This window comes from Lactuca virosa, chromosome 6 (genome assembly GCF_052849685.1).
Source record: "Lactuca virosa cultivar CGN04683 chromosome 6, Lactuca_virosa_CGN04683_v6, whole genome shotgun sequence".
In the NCBI taxonomy this organism is placed as follows: Eukaryota; Viridiplantae; Streptophyta; class Magnoliopsida; order Asterales; family Asteraceae; genus Lactuca; species Lactuca virosa.
The window spans coordinates 103,230,365-103,250,930 of record NC_136431.1 but is presented as its reverse complement, the minus strand read 5'-3'; the positions used below and the strand labels follow the sequence as shown (position 1 = coordinate 103,250,930).

Genomic DNA, 20,566 nt, shown 5'->3' with positions numbered 1-20,566 from the left:
TAAATGAGTATTCCAGATCTACAAAACACAAGCTTTGTCCATTTTCTATGTTAATTGTTCTCAAAGATTGTAATACCAATTTATAGCTTGGCGTATTTGGAATATACCAGTTTATGCTAATTGTATATTTAAGAAAAAATTGTAAAATCTTGTAATAGAAACATGGTTACCTTTGAAATTGCGTGTAACTCTTCTTTAGCAATTACAAATGCAGTCAATAGAATCCATCACATGTATTGTGGATACTGTATTTAAAAAAATAATGCCCGCAATACACAAAATTATTCAATATGTGTCAACTTTGATAAAGTTTAGCAAATTCAGCTACTCAACCCTGAGATCTTGGCTTGTGTATTCTTTTCTCGAACAATTATTGGATATTATAATTGTTTTCTAAGTAATTTGCATAAATGGTCCACGTGGTTGACCAAACAATGTTGTTTTTGCCATGTTTTTGTTTATGTGATTTTTTTAATTTGGGATATCGACATAAAAGCTTTTAAAATTAGATTGAATGATGATTTGTCATAATTTTAATGGGTAGGAACAATTGTAAGAATAAAAGGTATGAGGTAATTTAATTTCTCGAAAAGAGAAATTAAATTGTTTCTTACTTTCTATGCCTATAAATGTTAATACCCAATAAAATTATGACAAGAGTCGTTATTTCATATTTACTCAATTACATAAACAATAAAAAAACATTACTTCAAGAAATGTCGTATACATATAAACCACTAAATCAGATAATCAAGAAACAAACCCCAAATATTTAAATAAAATCTAAAGCAATACCAAAAAAAAACTGATGGACATCTTAGCAATTAATGATTTAATTCGTTTGAATGGATAAAAATGTTTTTTTAATCAAAATGAATATAGAAAATAGATATACATAGATTTTGTTCCACGAATAAGTGTTTTATACTAGTATTTGCTTACAATCTCTAATAACTTTAGTAAATGGTGAAGATAAAAGGGTATGTTACCTCAAAGTAGTCTCCTTCATGATATAGATCACCTTGTGAGGTGAATTTTTGTTTAGTCTGATATTTGAAAAGCTACCTTCACAAATAATTTCAAGATCCATACATGTCAAAGGCTTTGAAAAAGACATGTTATGATTAAGCTACTTGTTTTTCTCCTTCTCAATAACAAAAGGAAGAAAGAAGAGAGTGTATTTGCTTACAAATTGAAGTATTTACCCTAGCTTCACAGTCTCTTTGAAATCAAAGGACTCGGCATAGGTTAGATCCATACCCAGCTCTACGAAATCAACACACACATACAGTTAAACACACACATAAACATCGTTAAACACACACATTCAGTTTGAGAAATGGAGGTGGTGGGGTTATTTCCGTAACTTATCATTTACTATTCATAGTTTGACTATGAATAGTAATCTAATATGAAATTGAAAATGAAATTGGACGGAATGGAGGCGCAGACATTATTATATGTGTATAGTAATATGCAATATGAATTTGAAGATTGTAGGCGCAACAATTTTGTCTTGGACGACATTTTTGTTTTCATATTAGATTTGTATTCTCCTCTTTGGCTATAAATAGCCAGAGAGATTTAACCCACATATAACCCAACAATCAAAATATATATATATAGTAAAACATTACATATATATATATATATATATATATATATATATATATATATATATACTGATACACCACCATATATTTTAGCCCTCTCACTTTATTTGTAATCTCTTTCATAATCCCTGTAAACACTGCAAATTATAGTGAATTGTTTCTCGGCTTTCTCCGCCCGTGGTTTTTTCCCGATTTGGGTTTCCACGTAAATTCCTGTGTCTCTATTCTATTTATTTTATTCGTATTACACAACAATTACATTATGGTTGCATGTTTCTGAACTATTCATTCATTTATATATTTTTATTTTTTTGTGTGTGAAAAGAAAAACTTAATTTGTTTAACATAGTACCAATGCTAGGGAGGTCTAGAAACTGTGGTCGTCCATTCATTGATTTTGTAGTTAATAAAGATGTTAAACATTTTAGTATAGACTGATTAATAAAAAGAATTCATTCAGTTGTTTTTCAAAATATATAAATTGCAAGTTTATTACCCTCTTGTTTTAGAGTCACTACTAGTGTAACACTTTTTCAAAAAATTGTTATTTTTAACAATGTAGGAGACCATGGATCAAAGCTGAAATTGACCAACTTGGCTTGTTTCTAACAAGTTTATGATTTAATGAATTTAAGTGATATAAGTTCTTTTCATGGTCATTAAATTCTTGGACGCAAATGATATCATTGTAAGTGTTTGTGATTCGATGCCTCTTTCATTGATATGAGCAGACGATTTAATGAATTTAAGTGATATAAGTTCTTTTCATGGTCATTAAATTCTTGGACCCAATTGATATCATTGTAAGTGTTTGTGATTCGATGCCTCTTTCATTGATATGAGCAGAATATATACAGGATTACAAGGGGGTAATTGAGGAAAGTCTAATCACCTAAAGAGCTATATAAGGAACATATATTGTACAGTAAATACAAAATATACAACATAATTATGCGAATTTTATGGCTGAAATAGTTCTCGCTAATACTCCCCCGCAGTCGAATCTGTAGATGGTCGAATAGAGAGACTGGATCGGAAACGGGTGAAGAGTTGACGTGGCAATCCCTTTGTGAAAATGTATGCATATTGGTAATCTGTTGGGATGTGAAGGACACATACGAAACCCATACGCACTTTTTCTCGAACAAAGTGGATATCAATTTCAACATGTTTCGTGCGCTGATGTTGAATCGGGTTTTGTGTAAGGTAGACCGCTGAAATGTTATCACGGTAGATGATTGTGGCCTGGCGCAACGGGAGATGGAGTTCAAGAAGAAGGTTGCGAATCCATGTCGTTTCATCTGCTGTATTTGTGACACCTTTGTATTCAGCTTCGGCACTTGATCGGGAGATAGTGGGTTGTCTTTTGGATGACCATGAGACAAGGTTGTTGCCAAGGAATACACAATAGCCGGACGTGGAGCGGCGTGAGTCGGGACAACCCCCCCAGTCGGCATCAGAGTAAGCGGTAAGTTTAGTAGACTTGGAGGGATTGATGTGGAGGCTATGATTGGTGGTGCCTTTTAGATATCTCAGAATGTGTTTTAAGAAATTGTAGTGTGGTTCTCTTGGTGCATGTATAAAGAGACAAACTTGGTGAATGGCGTAGGCAATGTCCGGGCGGGTAAAAGTTAAATATTGGAGGGCTCCGGCGAGGCTACAGTATAGAGATACATCATGCATTGGGTTGCCGATGGTGGCACTAAGCTTTGAGTTGGTGTCGGCGGGTGTAGTGCATGGTTTGCAATTTTGCATGTTGGCCCTATGAAGAATGTCATTAACATATTGTTCCTGTGAAAGAAATAATCCTCCATTTTTGTGTTGAACTTGAATGCCGAGGAAATGGTGGAGAGGGCCAAGATCGGACATTGCGAACTCTTTGGATAAAAGATCAATGAAGTACCGAAGAGTAGTGGTGTTGAATGCATTCAAGATGATGTCATCGACATAAATAAGGAGATACGCCATTGTTGCACCGTGTTGGAAAACAAATAGAGAAGTGTCACTGTCAGTGCTTTTGAAACCACATATTTGAATGTATGTGGCAAACCGATAATACCATGCCCGTGGGGCTTTGTAACGTCCCAAAATTTCATTTTTTAATTAATTAACTCATAAAACATTCACTAGAAAATATTGTATAAACACGTCATCTCAAAAGCCAAGTATCATGTTTGAAACCCACAACATAAACCAATATCATATCAGAGTACAATCCCATAAAACTCCGTGCGGAAAATCATAGGTGTGTGTGATGCCATGCTACGCCACCGGCTCCTTCCCCTTAGACGAAGAGGTACCTGAAACCAAAAACTGAAACCGTAAGAACAAAGCTTAGTGAGTTCCCCCATCATACCACATACCATCCAATACCATCGGTATCTTTCAACCGGTAATCATCATCGGTATCTTTCAACCGGCAATCGTCATCTGTATCTTTCAACCGGTAATCATCATCGGTATCTTTCAACCGGTAACTGGGGACTATTCCACCCCCTACCACTAGCATACAATAACAAGATATAAGCATACAGTTAGGCATATCCGGGTACTGACCTACCCCTCGGTCCTAAGGACCACTATTAGGGAAACTATCCCTATCATGCACGTAACATATCATACAGATATAACTCATAACCAAACACATAACCAGACCAAGATAATTATCACAAAGACAATCATCTTCTAAATACTCCTCATTGGTGGGCCGACATTGTGGCCTTAGACCCACCCCTACTGGAAGGTAACTCACCTCGTACAAGTAGCTGCTGATAATCTGTGCGGGAAACCTCGTCCTCATCCGCGACCCTACTCGTCGAGTTGGTCCGTCAACTCGACGAGTTCTTCTCTCATTCGAACGCCACATCAAAACTCATCCGAATCGCCGAGTTGATAAACAACTCGTCGAGTTCACCTTCATCCGATGAACAAGATCTGTCCTCAACTCGCCGAGTTGATGAACAACCCGCCGAGTTCTAAGGAGATTACCTTGGACTCGCCCAGTCTGTTCATGCACTCGCCGAGTCCCATGAACTTCCAGAACAATGGCTTAGTCCAGAACATTGGGTCACCCCCTGGGACCCTGTTAAAACCTTTCCACACTCGACTGGGTCCTTTTCACCCTCAACAGAAAGGGACAAAACCCTTTGTGACAACCGTCAAAATTCGAGTCGGTTCTAGATTTGAATAAACTTAGTTGCACATATAGGCACGACACATAATAGACTTAGTAACTAGAAGCTAAGTTATAACCTACTAGAAACATGGAAACAAGTAGGATCGGATGATAGTGTACTTAGATTTCACATTGATATGTGAATTCTGCTACTACTTAACTGTAGTGACTATCCATATTTGGGTCACTCTTTGACTCAAACACCTTTTCATGAATCATATACACACATTATGCACTTGACCTAGCAGTAGAAATTAGGTTGGAGCCTCATAGAAACTTAAGTCAAAGTTGAAAACTATGACTAGTATACTTGATTCCTCAATTTCGTTTGAATCTCGAAACCACTACATAGAATGCCAATAAACCGATAAAATAAGTTACAAATATTATTTATAACTATAAAAGAGTTATAATACCATAAGATAAATTGAAGTCTCAAAGATTCTATTGATTTTGATATCTAAAGATTTATTAATTCTCAAAACCCTAAAAACCCTAAAACCTAAATTTTATAAAATTTGACATCAAGAATTCTATAAAAATAGTTATGAAACTCATAATATTATCCTAAAACAATTAAATTCAGGGAAATATAATCAAGGAAAATAAAATTTAACTCATTAACATTTACCCTTAATTTATAAATCAAAAATCAAGGTTTTATGAATAAAAACTTGATTTTAGTGCACATTTTATATAAAAATTGAGATATTTTATAAAAGAACTTAAATTTTATAAAAGAAAATGAACGAGAAAGGGGTAGTATACTAAAAAATTCGGATCCCTCTCTCCCCATATCTCTCTCTCACACTCTCATTCTCCAACACACACACATCTCTCTTCTTTCTCTCTCTAGAAAACTCTCTCTACCTTCTCTCTAATTTTTCTCTCCAAACACCACTCCATTCTCTCTTCCTCCCTCTAAGAACCATGAAATTTTCCAGAAAACAAACCCAAGAACACTCCTCAAACTCGAAATTTTCATCATCTTGTGGTATTCTTGAAGGTAAAATCGAATTCTACTTCACTTTTCCTTCAAGTTTTGCTCTTTTTCTTACACTTTCTCCTTCTTCATCTTCTTCAAACTTGTTTTATTTTTGTTAAAATGGTTTTTAGAACATGATGGATGTGTTTTAACACCATGCATGTATGATAAACAAGGTTGCATGTTCATGATCTTAGTGCAAAAATCGATTTTAAGGATTAAAACATCAAACTCAAGTTAAGAGTTTTTGAGAAACAAAATTTTGTTCATAAATGAATGTATACATTTTGATAAGTTTTAATCTTTTGATCTCTGGAAACATGACTAGAATATAAGTTTATCATGATATCTTTTAAAATATTTCAAAAGATTTACTCAAAGAAATGATGAAAACTCATTTTTCTAACTAATCACCATGCATGCAATCTGCCAGATTTCTTTACCTGACTTTAAACTGTCATATCTCACTCATTTCTTAACCAAAATTCGGGATTCGTTTTCTGAAATATAATATTTTGAGTTAGCTTTCAAACCCATCTGACCTCACTGGAAAATTCAAATATTTCGATTTTTAGCAATTTTTACAAAACTGTTGCTCAATCAGCACCTTTTTGTGAATACTAGTTTTGTATTGCATGTTCAAAGATCTTATTCATCACTAAAAATCAAGGAAAAATGAACTTGAGCACTTAACATCATGTATTAAGAGGTATAAAAATATCTTGATTCAAAAGCCTTTGGAACATGTTGCAAAAATTCTCAAAGTAATATCAATAATTTTTACCAAAATCACAAGAATCAAGTTTTCTCTATAATTGTTTGAGCCTTTAGGCATGTTTTTCGACATCAAAAATAAGAAAACAATTTTTCATTGTTATTAAATTGTTTGAAGTTGCATTCTGGAAATTTTCAGCTCAATATATATTTTCTTTATTTTTACATGAAAATAATAATAAAATAGAGTGTTAAAGCATATAAAATACTTAAACTTGTAAATAAATTCTGGAAATATTTGTGGATGACCCTTTAAGTTAATAAACATCTCTCATGAAGTTTCATCGATTTTTGTTACTGTTTAGTATGGTTTTTAATTTTCTTTTTATTTAGCTCTAATAAATCATAAAACCACTTTAGGGAATGTGAAAATATTATTTCTTATTTTTCGCAGCTTGTACCTTATATTTAAGACTCCGAAAAATATTTTGGGAATTTTTGAAAATGTATATCTATTTTTCTTGAATTTTTGTGTTTATAATGGACTAAAAACAGGAAAAATAGTTATACTCATCCAAAATTCATGAAAATTTACCAGAAACTCTTATAATAAGTTAGGATGATACATAAAATTTTGATGATTTTTATCTTATGTATGCTAGTTTTCTTCTATTTTCCCAAGATTTAATACACTTAAATGTACAAAAATCAGAAAAATTGTGTTAAACTTTTTGAAAACACATATTAATATTTTTCCTAGATTATGTACACTGTAAAATAGTTACACAAAAATTACAAGAATTTTTCATGATAATTTACTATTTTTCCATGATTTTATGATTATTCATGGAATTAAATGGTGAAAAATAGTTAGACAAATCAAAAATTCAAGAAAATTTATCTTAAGGTGTTTGACTTCAATTAAAAATGAAATACAAAGTTTGGGAAAGTTTAGAACTAAATTGATTTCGTTTTGAATATTTAATCATTGGAACACCTCTAAAATGTTAAATATTAACATTTCAATAATGGAAATTTTCCACTTAAATTGTTATATAACAATTGATTCTTTGAAACTTAATTTCCACAGAAAAATATTTGTAACTTATCAATATTAAATTTTGACACAATATTGGCATAATTCTATTGTAGTAGTAAGTATACTAGTATTAGATTTCAATTAGAGACTCATTAGTGTGTAACATCGTTGTAGGAAAACGATAATGGTACGAGTAGAGCGTAGATCAAGGCATCATTTGCATCATCTCAATGCATTGTGAGTATTCACGCACTCCCCTATTTTCGGTTTTTATGTTTTGGGGTGGAAAAGCATGTTCCGAAAAACTATTATTTGAATGTTGTATTTAAATTGATTTGTATCAAACATGATTGCTATTTTATTGCTATGTATCTCTATGTATGTCTATGCAACACGGAACATGAGAACTTATCGTACTAAGGCCCTTCCCTTATCTCTAACCATTAACTCTTTGAGCCAATGGTCATTATGGATAGCGCTATTAGGAATTGACAACTCTTCACTCGCCCTATTGCTGGAGTGCATGATACCATATTCATCTATGGAACGATAAGCATAGATCTTGATAGGGCTTCAGTCATAGGTTTGGTTGAGACTCATTGTTTGCTCATACACATACAAACTCGTTTCTCGTTATAGCAATAAACTTGTTATTAATTATAGCAATGAACTTTGTTTCTCATTACAACAACGAACTTTTATTACTGAAAACTTATATACATGTTTTAGCAATGAAATTGTTTGCTCCTTGTAGCAACGAAATTGATTGCTCATTTTAGAAATGAAACTTGTTTACTCGTTTGAGTAACGAACTTTATCTTCCATGAGAATATGAATGTTGCATCTTATTTGGGCAACATACTTTATCTCTCATGATGGCAAAGAACTTTGTTTTTACAAACTTATTTACTCATTTTAACAATATACTTTTATTATTGGAAACTTTTATCAAAACTTTGATTTCAATTCATGGAACCAATATTATTTTGTTTATCTGTGAGTACTCACCAACTATTTTTATAGTTGACGCTCGTTTTACATGCTTTTTCAGGAATCATCGAGTAAGTGGCACTTAGGGACACTTCACTTTTAGGAGCATTCGCATGTGTTGTATTTCAATTTACATTGTAATTTCTTTTAAAAGTTGTTCAAACCCATTGTAAAATTGTAATGATTTTTAATACTATGGTTGGTGTTGTCTTTTAACTTTTGCTATGAAACCCTTTATACTGCCACGCCTCGTGTTTCCGCTTTAGCGGGGTGTGACAGGAAATGGTATCAGAGCCGAAGGTTATAGAGAATACCGGTTTTCCTTTGGAGAACCACAACTATAGCCAAAAAATTTCAAAATGTTTTTAAAATACCGAACATACTCCTGGTATAACTAATTCGAGTACGCATATTGGACTTTAATTAAGTATAGCCTGTCCAACTATGCTTAATTAAGGAAGGTTAATGTGAGGCTGGAAACGGTTATACTAGAATTATGTTCCAAACAATTTTCAACTTAAACTTTTGAAAAACAAAATTTTTCGGTGTGCGTACATGCATTGCATATTATAGGCATTCATCTAGATACACTTAGAAACTAAGTGCACTTTTATAACAATGCCTTTATTTAGAAATATTCTTACCCCTTATCAAGTGCTAGGTTAACCACTTAGGTTATATCACTAGTCACTCTAGGAGCAATGCACTTAGTACTGAGAATGAGTATTCCTCGGTAGCTGTTGACTTTAGATGTAAGGTTAGTAGTTAGATATACACAAGTAATAATCTTAAGTCGAAACCTATTCCAATTATTCCACAATACCTCTTCATCGTCTTCGTACTAGAGTTACAACTAGGAAAAAGCGTTTCGATACCGACACGAATGATAATTGGAGCATCGCGTAAGGACGTAGATGATTCGCCACTAAGTAATCACTTGGATACCATTGGCGGGCATTCCGGATTTGACTCACAAGGAGACACAGAGGTTTAACCTATATGTGAGATCTTATTTCTACGCTACGATTTAGCTCTAGGTTGTTTCCACCTCGAGGTTAAAACTTAACATAGGATATCCCTTTGACCTCTATAAAAGGTCGTCAACTGCATTGACACCATAAAATGTTTTTCAAACAATTTTTCTTGTCCTTTATCTTGGGGAAAAAGACATCGGTACTCCCCTTATACTCGCCTTAGTATTTAGGTACGATCAACTACACTAACATACTTTCTCCTTACTTCTTAATCTTCCATCGAAAAATTATTTCGCTTCATCGGTTTTATTTATCATCGATAAAATATTTTATAACCACTTGAGTCAACTTAGTAGACATTTCCTAACAATGTAAGCCATATTCTCGCTAAAAAAAAATATTTTGACAACTTGCTTTAATTTAACACTTTTCTTCAAAACTCAATTTAACCAATATTGGTTTTAACCTTGCTATTTCAATTTCATTTCAAATTCATTTCAATGGATTGATGTGCTTTTAAGGGCATATAAACCATTTTAAACATTGCTTACCATTTTGACACGTCTTCGAAAAACTAGAAACATTTTCTTTTATAATCGTGTTTAAACTCTTTACTATAAAACTTAAACATATGACGTTAAAGTTCATATTATGTGTAAAAGCTTCATCGGATCTTCAAACCACTTTTGTTTTAAGACTTTTGACTACTTCCCCATTTAGGCATCGTACTTTACTTAAATGTGTTTTCTTGAAACCCAACATGGTATTTTTACAACTTTCTAATCCAAATGTGTTTACAAGACATCACTGATGCCTACATTTCAAAACACACCTTATTTGTTTATTTTATTTCAAATTAGTTTTATAATCTGTGTTTATAAAACTTACAACATTGCAAAACTTAGTGTTCACTTTTAAATTTCCAGTGACACCTTCAACAATGTATAATTACTCTTCTAAATCTATTGAGTCTTTACCTTATATGTTTTAACTATTACTGCACTCCATTCTAAAAAGTCAAATTGTCAAATTTTCAACTACCGTTTGTAGTGCTTCTTCTTTTTCACAAATGGAGTTTAACTTAGTAAGGTAACTCGTGATTATTAGCAAACATTCTAAGACTCTCACATGTCTATTTAATCATCAATATACATCAAATATTAAAGTTTGAAATATATCTCAACCTGGTTTTAATCTACCTATAGGTATTGTTCTTATAATTTTAACAATAACAATCATTGCCGCCGCTATCTTCCTTTTTCTTTCCCCCGAACCTTATTTCTCGCTCTCCTTCTGATTTTAGATCTCGTACGCCATAATATTAACATAATACATTGTCTAACTTTGTTTCTATCTATTTTACTTCTCCTGGTATCATGTTCGTATGCATAAAGACTAGAAGTCTACCCTTTCGGTTTGAGCGATTAATACGTGTATAGTCGTGAGACATAATTTTGATTTAGTCAACTCTGATATATTTAATTACGCCTTTTATCATATACATCTTGTTTTATTTTGAAATCTCTATAAACAAGTGATCCTTATTTACATTTGCTATTTCGTTCTAAATTCAGAAACTTTATATAAAATGCAATTTTCATTGTATTTTTCCTTATAATTAATACACAAGATGAATACTCTTATGCTTATAATTTTTCTATATACGGAACATATAGGTGAAGAATATATTTCCTTATGTTTCTTCTTTTCTTTAAATATATCAAAAGTTTTGAATTTTACGATTATCTATTCTCTAAATGATTGTTTTTGTAGAAACACTAAACTATGAATGCGCTATTTTCAAAGATTAACATTTTTACACCTTTCTTAAAATAGTATTTTACTTTGCAATTTTCAGTGAGTTCCTAAACTCTCAAACTTGTTTTCATAAGTATTCTGACTCCTCGTAAACTTGAATTTGTCCTGACTTAGACAATTGGACAATTTCTCAAAAGTTTAATACAAATATTTCTATACAAATTCCTTTAATGACGACTTAAACCTTTAACCTTAATTAATCTCTATATTATTTTACTACTTTGTTGGATCGCCACACATGTATTTTCACCATTTTGGAATTATTACACATTTTCATAATAGTGAGATTAATTATCATTTCTAAACACACATTTTGATAACAGTGAGATTTTTATCACTTCTAAGCACTTAAAATGCTATCTACACAATGTGATTTAATTTCTCATAAACTTTCATCGCCTCCATTTGCAAAAATGACTCTCTAAATATATTTATTTTTCGAATAAGGTTTTATTATTGTAAGAGTAACTATGGTAGTAAATATTGCTTCGGAAATCCTCGATCGTTTCGTAACTTATTTTATAGACGACACTTAAATAGCCTTTACATTCGAGAGGTACCAAAACTTCGTTGCTTACCCGTAGTGCGTATCTTTAGGAACTTACCCTCGATCGCTTCTTTTTCATTCGTGCTACCCCTTCTTATTTCAGATTATATATATTTTCCATATTTAGTAGCCAACCCGGAAGTGAATAAATTGTTCTTAATCCCTTCTTTATTAGATGGCGAATTTACACTTAGTGCTAATTTAGAACGCGACTTAAGGATCAATGCGGATTTAACGCTCAGTGCAATTAGTGCTTCAGCAAAACTTATAGCTCTCTTAATTCAGATAATATCTAACTAGATGATCTTTTTCGACAAGGTCGCCATGTTTGGATCATGATTTCCATGATCCTAATTTCTCGCAATCTAAATTGTAGAACTCAAATTAAGGAAACATTAATTTGACTATAGCTAAAGAATTGGGTTCTTCCTTTGAGGAAATAAACCCGGAATAATCAAAGAACACTGCAAGTCACCACCTCTCCAGCTATATAATTGTATTCGACTGAGTTCTAATAGAATACGTCACGAATTGAATTTCGGGGCGAAATTCTTTCAACCGGGGGAGAATGTGACAACCGTCAAAATTCGAGTCGGTTCTAGATTTGAATAAACTTAGTTGCACATATAGGCACGACACATAATAGACTTAGTAACTAGAAGCTAAGTTATAACCTACTAGAAACTTGGAAACAAGTAGGATCGGATGATAGTGTACTTAGATTTCACATTGATATGTGAATTCTGCTACTACTTAACTGTAGTGACTATCCATATTTGGGTCACTCTTTGACTCAAACACCTTTTCATGAATCATATACACACATTATGCACTTGACCTAGCAGTAGAAATTAGGTTGGAGCCTCATAGAAACTTAAGTCAGAGTTGAAAACTATGACTAGTATACTTGATTCCTCAATTTCGTTTGAATCTCGAAACCACTACATAGAATGCCAATAAACCGATAAAATAAGTTACAAATATTATTTATAACTATAAAAGAGTTATAATACCATAAGATAAATTGAAGTCTCAAAGATTCTATTGATTTTGATATCTAAAGATTTATTAATTCTCAAAACCCTAAAAACCCTAAAACCTAAATTTTATAAAATTTGACATCAAGAATTCTATAAAAATAGTTATGAAACTCATAATATTATCCTAAAACAATTAAATTCAGGGAAATATAATCAAGGAAAATAAAATTTAACTCATTAACATTTACCCTTAATTTATAAATCAAAAATCAAGGTTTTATGAATAAAAACTTGATTTTAGTGCACATTTTATATAAAAATTGAGATATTTTATAAAAGAACTTAAATTTTATAAAAGAAAATGAATGAGAAAGGGGTAGTATACTAAAAAATTCGGACCCCTCTCTCCCCATATCTCTCTCTCACACTCTCATTCTCCAACACACACACATCTCTCTTCTTTCTCTCTCTAGAAAACTCTCTCTACCTTCTCTCTAATTTTTCTCTCCAAACACCACTCCATTCTCTCTTCCTCCCTCTAAGAACCATGAAATTTTCCAGAAAACAAACCCAAGAACACTCCTCAAACTCGAAATTTTCATCATCTTGTGGTATTCTTGAAGGTAAAATCGAATTCTACTTCACTTTTCCTTCAAGTTTTGCTCTTTTTCTTACACTTTCTCCTTCTTCATCTTCTTCAAACTTGTTTTATTTTTGTTAAAATGGTTTTTAGAACATGATGGATGTGTTTTAACACCATGCATGTATGATAAACAAGGTTGCATGTTCATGATCTTAGTGCAAAAATCGATTTTAAGGATTAAAACATCAAACTCAAGTTAAGAGTTTTTGAGAAACAAAATTTTGTTCATAAATGAATGTATACATTTTGATAAGTTTTAATCTTTTGATCTCTGGAAACATGACTAGAATATAAGTTTATCATGATATCTTTTAAAATATTTCAAAAGATTTACTCAAAGAAATGATGAAAACTCATTTTTCTAACTAATCACCATGCATGCAATCTGCCAGATTTCTTTACCTGACTTTAAACTGTCATATCTCACTCATTTCTTAACCAAAATTCGGGATTCTTTTTCTGAAATATAATATTTTGAGTTAGCTTTCAAACCCATCTGACCTCACTGGAAAATTCAAATATTTCGATTTTTAGCAATTTTTACAAAACTGTTGCTCAATCAGCACCTTTTTGTGAATACTAGTTTTGTATTGCATGTTCAAAGATCTTATTCATCACTAAAAATCAAGGAAAAATGAACTTGAGCACTTAACATCATGTATTAAGAGGTATAAAAATATCTTGATTCAAAAGCCTTTGGAACATGTTGCAAAAATTCTCAAAGTAACATCAATAATTTTTACCAAAATCACAAGAATCAAGTTTTCTCTATAATTGTTTGAGCCTTTAGGCATGTTTTTCGACATCAAAAATAAGAAAACAATTTTTCATTGTTATTAAATTGTTTGAAGTTGCATTCTGGAAATTTTCAGCTCAATATATATTTTCTTTATTTTTACATGAAAATAATAATAAAATAGAGTGTTAAAGCATATAAAATACTTAAACTTGTAAATAAATTCTGGAAATATTTGTGGATGACCCTTTAAGTTAATAAACATCTCTCATGAAGTTTCATCGATTTTTGTTACTGTTTAGTATGGTTTTTAATTTTCTTTTTATTTAGCTCTAATAAATCATAAAACCACTTTAGGGAATGTGAAAATATTATTTCTTATTTTTCGCAGCTTGTACCTTATATTTAAGACTCCGAAAAATATTTTGGGAATTTTTGAAAATGTATATCTATTTTTCTTGAATTTTTGTGTTTATAATGGACTAAAAACAGGAAAAATAGTTATACTCATCCAAAATTCATGAAAATTTACCAGAAACTCTTATAATAAGTTAGGATGATACATAAAATTTTGATGATTTTTATCTTATGTATGCTAGTTTTCTTCTATTTTCCCAAGATTTAATACACTTAAATGTACAAAAATCAGAAAAATTGTGTTAAACTTTTTGAAAACACATATTAATATTTTTCCTAGATTATGTACACTGTAAAATAGTTACACAAAAATTACAAGAATTTTTCATGATAATTTACTATTTTTCCATGATTTTATGATTATTCATGGAATTAAATGGTGAAAAATAGTTAGACAAATCAAAAATTCAAGAAAATTTATCTTAAGGTGTTTGACTTCAATTAAAAATGAAATACAAAGTTTGGGAAAGTTTAGAACTAAATTGATTTCGTTTTGAATATTTAATCATTGGAACACCTCTAAAATGTTAAATATTAACATTTCAATAATGGAAATTTTCCACTTAAATTGTTATATAACAATTGATTCTTTGAAACTTAATTTCCACAGAAAAATATTTGTAACTTATCAATATTAAATTTTGACGCAATATTGACATAATTCTATTGTAGTAGTAAGTATACTAGTATTAGATTTCAATTAGAGACTCATTAGTGTGTAACATCGTTGTAGGAAAACGATAGTGGTACGAGTAGAGCGTAGATCAAGGCATCATTTGCATCATCTCAATGCATTGTGAGTATTCACGCACTCCCCTATTTTCGGTTTTTATGTTTTGGGGTGGAAAAGCATGTTCCGAAAAACTATTATTTGAATGTTGTATTTAAATTGATTTGTATCAAACATGATTGCTATTTTATTGCTATGTATCTCTATGTATGTCTATGCAACACGGAACATGAGAACTTATCGTACTAAGGCCCTTCCCTTATCTCTAACCATTAACTCTTTGAGCCAATGGTCATTATGGATAGCGCTATTAGGAATTGACAACTCCTCACTCGCCCTATTGCTGGAGTGCATGATACCATATTCATCTATGTAACGATAAGCATAGATCTTGATAGGGCTTCAGTCATAGGTTTGGTTGAGACTCATTGTTTGCTCATACACATACAAACTCGTTTCTCGTTATAGCAATAAACTTGTCATTAATTATAGCAATGAACTTTGTTTCTCATTACAACAACGAACTTTTATTACTGAAAACTTATATACATGTTTTAGCAATGAAATTGTTTGCTCCTTGTAGCAACGAAATTGATTGCTCATTTTAGAAATGAAACTTGTTTACTCGTTTGAGTAACGAACTTTATCTTCCATGAGAATATGAATGTTGCATCTTATTTGGGCAACATACTTTATCTCTCATGATGACAAAGAACTTTGTTTTTACAAACTTATTTACTCATTTTAACAATATACTTTTATTATTGGAAACTTTTATCAAAACTTTGATTTCAATTCATGGAACCAATATTATTTTGTTTATCTGTGAGTACTCACCAACTATTTTTATAGTTGACGCTCGTTTTACATGCTTTTTCAGGAATCATCGAGTAAGTGGCACTTAGGGACACTTCACTTTTAGGAGCATTCGCATGTGTTGTATTTCAATTTACATTGTAATTTCTTTTAAAAGTTGTTCAAACCCATTGTAAAATTGTAATGATTTTTAATACTATGGTTGGTGTTGTCTTTTAACTTTTGCTATGAAACCCTTTATACTGCCATGCCTCGTGTTTCCGCTTTAGCGGGGTGTGACACCCTTGGACTCGCCGAGTCCAATAATGGACTCGCCGAGTTGGTCACGTCCATACTCTAAATCCTTGATTTCTGATGTACATCCTTTGATCAAAAGATAGATCCAAGCTTCTACAATCGATCTAGCACGTAAAGTTACAAACTTTACGTGCTTGCATGGGACTTTGAGCTCAAAAGGTCATAAAACAAGCTCATAAGGCACATGGGACCTTTCATGGGTGCAAAAGCAACCCAAATCTGCCTAGTGACTCCTTCACTGATGTGATTCAGAAGCTTAAACCCCCAACCATGTTTGCAAACATGGTTGGCCACCAAAAATGGCTCCCAAAAGCCCTAAATCTCCCCAAAGAGGGATCTAACAAATGAATGAGCAAGGTTACAGCTTTTTACCTTCAATGAGCTGTAGAAGGTGCACAACTCAGGTTCCCTTGATCTCTTCCTGCTTCCTCAAGCTTCTCTCCTCCCTTCTAAGATCACAATCACGAAAATCCACCAACAACGCTTAGATTGCTTCAAAAACGGCTAGGGTTTCAGTGAGGCGTGTTTGGGAGCATAAAGGGGTGATGGAGGCTGCATAAGGTCGTTTAAATAGGGTGCAAACCCCTGGATTAGTGATATTTGCATAATTAGCCATATGTTAAGTATAGATTTATATTCATTTTTAGCTAATTATGTGTATAATGTGGACAAAAGGTACTTAATCTTAAATTGTGTTTTCAGTCCAAAAGACATGCATGGAGGTAAAAAGGAATAAGGAGAAGCAATTAGAGACCAAAGAATGAAGAAAAAGGAAAACACCCACACCTACTCGGCGAGTACACGTGCATACTCGGCGAGTGCATGAGAATGTTCCCGAAGAAAAGTCAATAATCCTTGCCGTACACGGATTTTACACGTCTACTCGGCGAGTAGACGACCTACTCACCGAGTTGCCCCTGTTTTGTGATAATTATAAATAACGGATCTTAATCCGAATTGGGAACTTTTCTGGAACCTTTGGGAAGAAGCAAGCTACGAATTAGAGTGAGGAGAGATCTGGAAAACGAAGATACAACCCTAAACCCAATTCTGAAGGGTATTTGAGGCAAATTCACATCATTCTTACTTGAATCTATTGCTTTTCATTATGTTAAGACTTTTAGATTTCGTTTTTGTGCTGTTAATTACTTCAATCATGAGCTAAACCCTTTTAACTTCTGTTTGGGGAGACAATATTGAAACTATGGTTTGATTTATGGTAGGATTGATTTAATATTGGTGATTTTGTTAATTTTAGCTTGTTAAAGAACCTTATATGTGAATGATAACTATTCTTCTGTTAATAGGAAGATAATTAAGCTGTATGAACATCTCTTAATTGTTACCTCATATAATTTATGTGACCACTTTATTATATGACTAGGATTAGCGACTGTGAAACTAGCATTAATAGAAAAATAGGTAAATTCATGTGTGAGCTTGTGTGATGACCATCAACAAGAGGTTAATTAAAGGACCAAATTAGTTAACCATTACAAGTCTAAATTAACCCGAATTAATAACCTAGTGAATTGAATTAAATTAGACAACTTGCCACTGTTTGAGTTAGTTTGTTCTCTAAGGATTAGTGCAGCGAATGTGAATCTAATCACTTGAATCGGTAGCCAATAGAAGAATTAATCCATTGCACTATTGCCATAATATCAACCATATGATCAATTGAGTTGAACTAAACAGAAGTTCCCTTTATCATTGAATTTAGTTGAATCTTTGCTTATCCAGTTTTTAGTTAATTAGTCTAAGTATTAGTTAGTAAGTTTCTAGTCTTGTAAAACTAGAGAAAACCCCTTCTTATTACTTAATTTTAGATAAAATTAGTTTTTAGTTTTAATTCTCCGTTCCCTATGTTCGATACCTTACTTATTTAGCTTTACCACAATTGATAGGTCCACTGCCTTTGTGTGTTTATTTTATAATTAAAAGTAGGATTAAAACCAGTGCATTTCACACACATCAAGTTTTTGGCGCCGTTGCAGGGGAACGGTTCAAAAAAATTAAATATAATTCCTAATTTTATAGATCCTTTGTGTGAGTTTTTCTTGCGCAAAGTTACTTTTTAATAATTCAGTAAGTAGGTTAGGTTTTAGAATTTGTTAGTTTTTTTTAGAAGTTTTTATTTAGTATTTATTTTTTTTTTATTTGGACAGTCTACTCGCCGAGTGCACTCGCACCTACTCGGCGAGTACCTTGCTGATTGACAATTCAATTTTAATTTTCGTTCAGGATTTTCATGACCAGAGGATCCAACACTCCACTGGTACCCCCTTTTGAAGACCCAGAATCCGTATTGAGAAAGAACAAAGGCAAAGACGTTGAAAGCTCGAATACACCTAAGAAATCACCTTTGTCTAGCTTGAAGACTGTTTTTGGGAAGAAGAAGGGCAGCAAATCAGGAGCATCCAGCGCCTCTTTAGCAAGCGAAGACCCAATCAAAGAAGATATCGAGTACGATTCCGAAGGAGAAGAAGACCCTGCATTCGGGCACGATTCCGATTACGGCGACGAATTAGCTATTCCTATGGCTAACATCGATGAAGTCCCCATGGGGGAATGGAAGAAGATGATACGTGATGATACCGGCCCGGGACTTGTGCAACCCGCAATTCCTGCAACTGCTACTTTTGAACTTAAGGGTCACATCCTTGCTCTACTTAAAGAGATCCCCTTCACCAGTAAAGACCACGAAGACGCTTACAGATACTTGGACGAAGTTAATGATGTAGCTGATTACTTCAATGTTCCAAACGTGCCTCGGGAAACTCTTCTACTTCGCATGCTCCCGGTTACTTTGAAGGGTGCTGCAAAGGATTGGCTTAAGTCATTGCCCCCCGGATCTATCACTACATGGGCCCAAATGAAAGAAGAGTTCATTGATCAATTTTGCCCACCATCCAAGATATCCAAGCTAAAGAAAGCCATAGCTAACTTTGAACAACAAACTGGAGAATCACTATATGAACCTTGGGAGAGGTACAAGAGCCTGCTAAGGAATTGCCCACATCATGACCTCAATAGTCAACAAGAAGTCTCCATCTTTTATGATGGAGTAAATGTCACAACAAGGCAATTAGTTGACTCGCAAGGTCCACTCACAAAGAAAGCGCCCTCGGTGATAAAGCAACTAATTGAAGAATTCTCTAAGCATTCTAGAGAATACCACAATCCAAGGAATGATATGACAAGGAGATCGGCTTATGCAGCTTCGGAAGATTTGTCAGCAGTCATGGCTATGTTAAAAACCATGGATAGGAGGATGGATAAAATGGATCAAACGATACATGCTATTCGGGTGGGTTGTGAGAACTGCAATGGGCCTCATCTTACTAGAGATTGTGACTTAGATGAGAATGGCAATAAGAAGGTGCAAGTGTGCTACTCAAGTGGTGACCGATATGATGAAGACTGGCGGAAACCCAAAAAGGAGTGGTTTCCGTATGAGGAGTACAAGAGGGCTAAGGAGGAGAAGTTTAAACAAAAACGAAGAGGTTTTTATCAAAAGGAGGAGCCGGCACAAGAAAGGAAACCAAGTTTGGAAGAGATGCTTACCAAGTTTGTAGCTGCTTCAGAAAAGAGACATAATGACCATGATGCTGCAATACAAGAGACAAGAACAATGCTTAGGAATCAACAAGCATCTATCCACAACATAGAGACACAGCTGTGGCAACTTGCTCAACAAATTACTCAAAGATCACCAGGCGAACTTCCTAGTAAAACCGAAAACAACCCACGAGGCGCGCACATAAACATAGTCACAACAAGAAGTGGGAAGATAGTTACTCCTCTGGCCCCCATTCAGACTGAAGCACCCAAAGAATTGCAAAAGTAGGAAGCAGAAAAAGAAGACCAAAATCAAAAACTGCATGGTACAAACCCTACTTGCCGAGTCCAGAATATGGACTCGACGAGTCCATTGCCAAACTCCAAAAATCAGATTCCTGAAAAGCCCTGTCAGCCTCCAATGCCATATCCAGCCCGAGCTAAGAAAGAAAAGCAGGAAGAGGAGTACCAGAAGTTTCTTGACCATATTAAAGCTCTTCAAATCAACATACCCTTCATCGAAGCAGTCAC

The 20,566-nt window shown here is 33.2% G+C and overlaps 1 non-coding gene across 1 annotated transcript; it reads right to left on the bottom strand.

Moving 5' to 3' along the window:
• Positions 1–19,397: 19,397 nt before the first annotated feature.
• LOC145123109 (small nucleolar RNA R71) lies at positions 19,398–19,504 on the bottom strand. The gene has a single exon (XR_013714987.1). It is a non-coding gene; the product is annotated as a small nucleolar RNA R71 (small nucleolar RNA).
• Positions 19,505–20,566: the final 1,062 nt, after the last annotated feature.